The following is a 9,958-nucleotide window of genomic DNA, read 5'->3' on the forward strand; positions in this document are numbered from 1 at the left end:
CTGTTATTCTACTTGCTATAAATATTTTTAATTAAAATTTGTCCCCTGGTTTTAATTTGCGTAGTAGCAGGGATTTTAGTTAGTTACTTTGGCATAAAGGGATGTCTCTCTCTTCAAAAGAGCTTTTAGTTCTTCCATTAACAATGACTGTTAACAACAGTGGCAGCACCCTGCTGGCCGATAGAAAATGAACTGTGAAACTCTCATTCTTGTCTAGAATTATATTTACTCAGTGGTATTTTTCATTCATGGGCAGGATGACTAGTATCTTGAAAAATATGCTGTCTTGTAAGAAATACCAGAAATATTGCATCAAAGTCATCCTTGATATACTCTTTAGCTTCCCCCTACTCCCTTAACTGTTACATTTTGGAATTTCAGTTTTGTTTACTTTTAATACTTGCATTTTCATATAAAAGTTTCTGCTATGGATGGTGAATTCTTATAAAGTGTGAATATAAGGCCGGGCGCGGTGGCTCAAGCCTGTAATCCTGGCACTTTGGGAGGCCGAGACGGGCGGATCACGAGGTCGGGAGATCGAGACCATCCTGGCTAACATGGTGAAACCCCGTCTCTACTAAAAAATACAAAAAACTAGCCGGGCGCGGTGGCGGGCGCCTGTAGTCCCAGCTACTCAGGAGGCTGAGGCAGGAGAATGGGGTAAATCCGGGAGGCGGAGCTTGCAGTGAGCTGAGATCTGGCCACTGCACTCCAGCCTGGGCGACAGAGCGAGACTCCATCTCAAAAAAAAAAAAAAAAAAAAAAAAAGAGTGAATATAGTGAATAGAATTACCTTAGAAGTATCTAAATGCGACCACTATTAGCAATAAAACACATACACAGAAACACAACTCCATACATTTTCATACTGAAATTCTGCCCTTTTGGCTTATAGGACGCTCCTCCCACTCTTGACAGTCCACTTTAATCTCATCATCCATTTGCTCCTCAAACATCGATGCTATCTAGAGTTTAGTTAATCATGATCTATATATTAATGATGAAAAAAAAAAAAAAAAAAAAATCTCATTCTGTAGCCCTGCCTGCTCACCTAAGCACCGTGCTTGTATATCTTGTTCCTGAAGGCACTTAAAAACTTACAAATTTCCTCATGTCTGCTTCTTTTTCTGTCTTCCTCATCTCATTTAATGGCACCACTATGCACTACATCACTGAAGCCAGAAGTCTTGGAGTCACCCGAAACTTCTTTTTTCCCCTCATATTCTTTGATAAATCTCTTGAGTCTCTAAGCCCTAATGATTTGCTTCTTAAATATTTCTCAGTTCTGTTTCTTACACCTCCATTTCTATTGTGACAACCCATTATCTGTACTGATTCTTCCTTCGAATATTGAAAGAGCCTCCTAACTGGTATCCCTATCCCTAGATTCAGCCCTTCAAACTTATCATCCACCTAAAATGAAATATGACTATATAGTCACTTCCTTGCTTAAAACTGTTCAATGGTTTTCACTCATCTTCCAAATCAAGTTTGAAATTGTTAACATGGAATATAGGGCCCTGGCCTCACATTATTTCTTCTGCCACTCCCTACTTTGTAGCTAAGGCTGAATAGTACTGCATTGTGGTAGTTTGTCACACATTATCCTTTGGAAGTGTAGCTCAAACATGTCAAAATATAATACTCTGTTTGCAAAACCCTAGGGAAGGACTACTTAATCAATAGTCCTGAGATGATTGGTTTTTTTATTTGGAAATAATACAGTTTGATTCCCACTTTACACTATGCACAAAAATCAATTTCAAGTGAATTAAGACAAAATGTAAAATAAAATCTTGATAGCCTTAGGAAAAAATGAGAATATTTTATGATAGTAGTTTGTGAAGAGAAAAAAATTTGAACAAGCTACATAAACCTCAAATCATAAAAAAGATATTTACAAATTAGAGTTATGAAAATTTTTAATGTCTATTCATCAAAGAAAACCATAAAAAATAAAAAGAAAAACTACATTCTAGATGAAGTTGTTTGCAAGACAATGTGATACCATTCTATGATTATCAGACTGATAAAATTTGAAGGCTAAACACTGAATGTTGGTGAGGATATGGAGAAAAGAGAATACTTATTTACAGCAAAAATTGGCACTATTTATGAAAGATGAATATTCAACTATGACCCAGTTGCTTAATTTCGAAGTGTATTTTCTAGAGAAGTTCTTACACATTGCAGAATACATGTACAGAAAAGTTCATTGCTTTCATTACAGTAGCAAAAACAATAATTAAAAGTATCTATAAACGATAAAAAATAAGAGTATATATCATGCTAGAAGTTAAAGGAAATGAATGAGAGCTGTGTGTACTATGATGCATAAATCTCAATAATATAGAGTACAAAGCATGTTGCAAAATATGTTCAGTATACCATGTTTATCAATTAAAATGAACATAAAACAATACTGTATGATTTTACGGGGCATGCATATGTAATAAAAGCATGAAAGTATGCATGAGAATGACACTCTCCACCCTCAAGGTAGTGATAGTAATTGAGCCTGAAAGGTTAGGAATTCTGAAAAAAAAAAAAAAATGACAAAATGTTATTGTAGATACCGGGTACTAAGTGACTTTTGTTTCTGTAGTTTTCATATGCTTAAAATATTTCATAACTAAACAAAATCTAAATAGGCATTCAATTTAAAATAAATACATATACACATGTGTATATATTATGTAAAAAATTGCATGATACCTTCTAGTCAAAATTATATTGGATTTTTTTTTTTTTTAGAGAAGCAATGGAAAAATTATTTCTAAGAAAAGTCTTATATACCTTAATCTGGACACCCAAATGTTAAGGCTATACTTGGCAAATAACTTTGATCCCTAGCAGGATGAAACAAATTGTGTTTTCAGCCCTTGCGCACACCTGCATCTTCACGTAGTGCTCTCTCTGAAATGATTTGGGTTCCAAAGATGAACTGGATAGAACGGAAAATTGGCGGTGAGTAAATCTGGTCTCCTAATAAATTGAATTACTGAAAATGTTGAAGGATACAGATATAATTTATTGCTTTCAGCAAATTCGGCGTAAAGCCCAGGATTGTGGATGACTGAGTGAAATTTACGCTTGGATAGATTTCAGTTTACATTTTTCGTTTTAATGAGAATGCAGAACAGGACCTAAACAGGGTCAGTGCAGTGATTTTTGTCTCTCTGGGTCACACCTTGCTGTCCCTTGTTTGACATTCAGACCAGCAACGTGAATGCATGTTAAAGAGCCCGCCTACTAAGCACTGATGGCTTTTCCTAGTTACTGGCCTAAGCCAGGTTTAGGAGCTTCTGTTTATGGGAGTGGCAGAACTGCCTCAAGGGTGCTGATGGGGCTGAAATGGTTCTCTGACATGTAGTACAAGATTCTCAGGCCCTGCAGATCCCCTTCTATGCGGCCGTTGTCTCTCTCACACCACCTGGCAAAGAAAGTTTCAAGCCACCCTGGTTTTCCTCGCTCCCTCTTCTCTTCTCAGGTTTACTTCTGTGATAGTACCTACCACGTGTAACATAGCATGTGTCTTTGGAGTTCTGTATTTATGGATTTGGGGCTCCTTTAGGGCAAGAACTATGTCTCAGACAATATGCAGGTAATTTGCACATTGTAGACCTACAGTAGTATCTGAGACAGTTCTCAATAAATTTAGAAGTCTACTTTGCCAAGGTTAAGGACACACCTGGAAGAAGAAAACATGGAATCACAGAAATAATCTGTGGTCTATGCCTTTCTCCAAGGATGAATTTGAGGGCTTCAATATTTAAAGGGGAAAAAGTGGGCCGGAGGGAAAGAAGGGTGGTTACAGTAACCCACATGTTGCAAGAAAATAGGATAGGTAGGGGAATACTCAATTATATATTCATCTGCCAGCACTTTACATACGATAAGGTGAATACAACCTTTTATTTGTAGCTATTTGCTTAGGAACAAAAGGAAAGACAGCTTCTTGTATGACTCTGCTTTCAGTTTTATTTTTTCCTTTTGGCATAGTGAATTGGGGTCCTGAGTTTTTATTTTCCTTTCACAAATGTTTGCGGGAAAATATATCTGCTGCATGGATACTATTTGGATACCCTAACAAAGAAATTATGGGATTGTTGGCAGCAGTGAATCCATACGGGTCTGCAGCAACCTCACTTCTTGCCCCATCAGAAGAAATAATTCAACCAAGGGGCATAAGGCAGAGGGAGAGACTGAGGCAAGTTTTAAAGCAGGAGTGAAAGTTTGTTAAAAAGTTTTAGGGCAGGAATGAAAGGAAGTAAATTACACTTGGAAGAGGGTCAAGCGGGCAACTTGAGGGATTCAAGTGGCCAATTTTACCTTTGACTTGGGGTTTTATTCGTTAGCATTCCACATGTGCAGTGGCCTGCCAGCATTTTCGAGGGGCCTCATGCACAGTGTACTTACTGAAGTTGTACACATGCTCTCTTGAGGCATTTCTTTCCTTACCAATCGAGTGTTCCTAGAGAAAGTTTATATATGAGTTAAATTCCACCATTTTGCCTCGTAGCGTGCATGCTTGAACCCACTTGCCCAGCTCCTGAGATCTTATTAGGAAGCTGCTCACCACCAGCTTCGGGTGCTTTTTATCTATTGGGAGACTGCCTTTCCCTGGCACCAGGTGTGACCAATTATTACTTCAGAGAGACAGTTTAACAACTACCTGACCATCACCTGTTGGTCACTTGACATTCCTGGGTGGTGGGGGGACCCTCTTCTGCCCTGCTCATGTCTGTCTAACTACTTACTCTAACAGGATTACATATTAAAATGTCTTTGTCAATTCCAATTTAGTGAGCCTGGGATGCGTGTGTGCACACACACACGCACACATACACGTATGAACACATTTTTAAACTGTTTTTTAAATATATTGATGTTTCTGTTATATTTGTCCCTAAATCAATGTAGAATTCTATATTGCTTTTTAAAAATATTCTAGGCCAGAGGCTCACACCCATAAGCCCAGCACTTGGGGAAGCCGAGGTGGGTAGATCACCTGAGGTCGGGAGTTTGAGACCAGCCTGACCAACATGGGGAGACCTCATCTTTACTAAAAATACAGAATTAGCCAGGAATAGTGGCACATGCCTGTAATCCCAGCTACTCAGGATGCTGAGACAGGAGAATCACTTGAACCCGGGAAGCGGAGGTTGTGGTGAACTGAGATTGTGCCATTGCACTCTAGCCTGGGGAACAAGAGCGAAACTCCATCTCAAAAAAAAAAAAAAAAAAAAAAACTATAAATTGTGACAATGCGTTGTTATTAAGCAGAAATATAAATTTTGGAATTAGGTAAGAGTTCATTTTAATCAAAACAGCAAAACCATCATATGGAATCGCTTAAGTCTGCCAAATTTCTAGGTAAAATGCATGAGTTGGTTGGAAAAAACATTTAAGAATATTTGATATGTTTATACCAATCTAGGACTGCTTATCTCTGGATACTTTACATGAAAGAAAATAATCTTCTAGGTAGTTTAAGCTGCAGCTTTTTTAGTTTGTTTTGTTATTTGTAACCTAACAAAACCAATGGAATTCATAACAGATATAGTACCTAAGAATGTGTCAGATATTAACAAGATAGCAGACATCAACTTTTTATCTAACCTGAAGTTTAGAAAATTGCAGTTCAGTGTCTTCAGGAATTTCTTGATTCTACCTGTTCTATCGTGACAGAACCTGAAATCATTGTTTTATTGTCTCTCTTTGCAAGAGGTTGGGTATCTCCAAGCATGCCTAAGGGAAAGCAGGGACATATGTTGAGTTCCCTTCTCTCATCAGTTTACATTTTTATTTGTAGTTATATTTTTGTGTTTTAGGACAATACATGTCAGTCAACTATAGCATAAAACTGCTGAGGAAGGCCTATTGTTGGGCAAATCACTCTTTAGAAGACAAAAATATTAATCTATGATTAATACAGTGCCTGCAGAAATACAAAATTGGCTTCTTGAGACTTGAAATTTGTTTCTTGTGTGGTTCTGCTTTCCCCTGCTTGAACATGCTAGATTTTAATACATAGTTCATACGGTTTCAATTTAATTCCCACACGATTGCTATACTACTTGAACAGAACAAACAAAACTAATAAATAACAAAGAGAACCCAGGCAATTGAGGTCTTTTCAAAATGCTAGTAACACTGTAGATAAAAACAAGTTCTAGGAGTTCAGAAGTTAGTATACAGAGACATTGAGTACTTTGTGCTCTAAATATAGCTCTTATATTGGCCCCTCATAAATGTAAAGTAACAAAGAGTTGCTCAAGGGATTTTCTTTATCTCCTTTCCTAGCACTCACTTGTTTATTCAACAAATGTTTGTTAAGCACCTACTATGTGCCAAACACTGTGCTCCACACTGGGCAAAAATGTTTCTTGCCTTCAAGGTGCTTCAAGGACTCCAAGGAGTCTAATGGGCTTACATATCATCTACTTAAAACCACTACTGATGACTTTTTATCCATAAAGACCCACATAACTTAAACACAGGTAAAGAAATGTAATATCAACCAAAAGTGAAACATAAACAAACCTTCGAGGTAAAGATTCTGTCACAATAATTGTCATTGATAACATTTACTGGAAATGTAACTGTTATCCAGTAGATGCAGTTTTCGGAAGTAATTGTTATAACTCCTTTTTACAAATGAGGAAACTGAACATTACTGAAGTTCCATAACTTGTCAAAATTGTACTGCCAGTAAGGGTTTAAAAAGGATTTTAGCCAGGTAGTATGACTCTAGAGCCTAGAGTGGTGATATTTTCAAAACTTTTTGTTTAATAAGACATGAAGAACCTCTCCTATTCCCAAAACATTTAAATACCTGAGGGATGTTTATGGGAACTTTTATTTAACATGCCCCATGATATGTAGCTTGAGACAATCTTGCATTTTTTAAAACAAATATTTTAGTCTTAGACTCTCTCCCTCTGAATGGGGAACAGCACCTCACTGTTGAATTCAGAGTGATCACAATGCTGAACTTCTCAAAAGTAAAAGCATTTTAATCTTCTTGTCAGTAAAAGTAGGGGCTGGCAGCTTTTTTCCATTTAGTTTGAATATTCTAATATTTATTGATCAAAATCTTATATCTAGAAGATAAAATACTGTGAAATAACAAGGATGATTTTATACAACCTAAACAAGTATGAAGATATTCTGATCGATTTTAGGCTACTTCCAAGTACACCAAGGCCACCCTGAAGTTTCTACATATGAGCTTTCTGTATACAATCAGTATTATTTTTAGAAGTTGATCAGTTAGAATTATATTCATTATGACAAACAAAAACCCAGTAAACACTTAAATATCAGGTTTAATGAAGATTGTTCAAGGCTGAGGCAGCTTCTGTAATATGTCATCAAAGAATCAAGTTCATTTTCTTTCTGTTCCATCAACTTCACCAGTTACTTTCATCCTCACAGTTTCATGATGGCTGCTGTATTTCCAGCCATCATATGCCTGTTCCAAACAGGAAAAATGAGAAAAGCAAAGCAATAGGAAGCCCTTTTGGTTTCTAGGGACTTCCACTACATCTGATAGGCCAGAATTGAGCTATCATGACGTATAAGAGGCTGAGAGCTAAGCATTTCCATTTGCTGGCCTCAGTAGTAGAGGAAAACAAGAGACGGCTTGGAAAAGGTATTGAAAGAGCCATACTACAGCATCTACTACAGAAGTCATTTGCATCTTTACTTCAGAAACCATAGAAAACATAGGCAGGTTTCTATTTCTCTGTTTATGTGACTCTTCCCCTTATTTTGGTAATGAAAGGCTAACAGGAATAATTTGGGGTTCTTGTTTATCTACTTGATTACTTAAGGGAGAAAAATGAGAGGATACAACCTTCTGAGACAGCACCTTTAGGGCACGTGACAGCTCACTATGAATCAGAAGAGAGTAGTACCCCTACCCAGCTTGGTACACACACAGAAAAGGGGCATTTGGGAAACAGACAGTAAGACCCTACGGGATTCCATAAGGACTTTCTTCCTAGGGTATTTCCAGTAGAGATGAGTGAGCATCCCAGGATTCCAAAATCGAGCTTCACTGCTGGCACTCTAGGGATGGTCAAAGACATAACTATTGTCTGTACTTAGTCATTAACAAGTCCTCAAGTTATTCTTGTAGAGAATATGCCATGGGAATATGGTTTTGGGATTGGGAAGATTTGAAAAGGATTCCAGCACCTTATCACTGAAAGGGACTTTAGAAATAATTTATTCCAATTCCTCTTACTTTTATCCAAGGAAACCATAGCCCAGGAAATTAAGTCATTTGCACTTGGATACCCAGATGAGGGTCACTTTGGTGTCCTTTTCTACCAGTTGGAAGAAGGAAGGACATTCCTATAACAGGTTTCCATAGCACTATGTGCTTGCCATATGTAACACTTGACTGCAAATATGTGTTTAGCGCTGCTTTTTAGTTTACTGTAGTTTAGTGTCTCCCTCCACCTTACACTGCAAGTTCATAGGCAGGTTAGGAACAACGTCTGTCTCATTAAATGCAGTATTTGTAGGGTCCAGTACACTTTGGGGAACAGAGAAGGCACTTGATATATTTTCGTGGAATAAATAAAAGACTAGATGGTTCAAGAGATGCGAGCCAACATCGCATCGAAGTTGTAATTTTTATTTCAAGTTACCAGCGTCTCTAAGGTGACTGTTATTTAGGTCATCTGTAGAAATTGGGTGAAGAGCCAATACTACATTCCACTAAGAGAACATATTTCTACCTGCTCCATTCCTGAACCCCTCACCACCCACTTTCCCAGGACTAAGGATCATTTAAGCCCCCACTGTGTGTGAATCTGTGAGTGAAGGCAAATAAAGATATTTTCAGTAACATGTTCCATGATCTGGGAAGACATTGGTTACCTAACAGTGATATAAACCCAGTAATTCTTGGTGAAGATTGAACCAAACATATGCTTTTAAGTGAGAGCTAAAGAAAGTGTAACAGTATCTGTCATAATAAATCCCAAGGAATCTTCATTGAGCTGTTTAGAGTGGTATGGAATGTGTAACCAGTTTTCTTTTTTTTTTTTTTTTTTTTTTTTTTTTTTTTTTTTTTTTTTTTTTTTTTTTGAGACAGCGTTTCGCTCTGTCGCCCAGGCTGGAGTGCAGTGGCCGGATCTCAGCTCACTGCAAGCTCCGCCTCCCGGGTTTACGCCGTTCTCCTGCCTCAGCCTCCCGAGTAGCTGGGACTACAGGCGCCCGCCACCTCGCCCGGCTAGTTTTCTGTATTTTTTAGTAGAGACGGGGTTTCACCGTGTTAGCCAGGATGGTCTCGATCTCCTGACCCCGTGATCCGCCCGTCTCGGCCTCCCAAAGTGCTGGGATTACAGGCTTGAGCCACCGCGCCCGGCCTGTAACCAGTTTTCATATTCTCCACCTTGTACCCTATATCCGGCTGGAGTTCAGTGATATAAAAACACTTTAAAAAATTTTTGGCATATCTTTAGGATCTGCTGTTTATCTTATGTTTTTACCAGCTTACTTCTGTGAGGTAGTCTTAGTGTTTGTAAGGTTACAGTGATAATTTTCTATCTAATTTTATTCCAAATAGAGTTGCTATTTGGATGGCTGGAGGCTACAGAATGCCCTCAGATTGCCTGGTCAGAAAGGAATGCAAATAGTTGGAAATCTTTCAGTTGTTTGTTATCCAAGGTAAGAATGCAGTTTAGAAGGAGAAATAACTTGTTGCGATTTCTAAATCTATTTATAAATTCTTATGTTCGCTGAAGGATGAGACACCCTAGAATTAGGACTGATATAGATTTTGAAAGACAGGATGGTTATTTTAAGACCTTTTGAGAGCAGATAAGGCTCTCCCTAGAAGTTAAAAAAGAAGTTCAAATCTTAAAGGTTATAATTTCTCCCACTTAAAGGGATTATTATATAAACTGAATATTAGCATTATATTTTCTGCTAAATTACA

This window comes from Rhinopithecus bieti, unplaced genomic scaffold, assembly GCF_001698545.2.
Source record: "Rhinopithecus bieti isolate Rb0 unplaced genomic scaffold, ASM169854v2 scaffold_5476, whole genome shotgun sequence".
NCBI classification, from domain to species: Eukaryota; Metazoa; Chordata; class Mammalia; order Primates; family Cercopithecidae; genus Rhinopithecus; species Rhinopithecus bieti.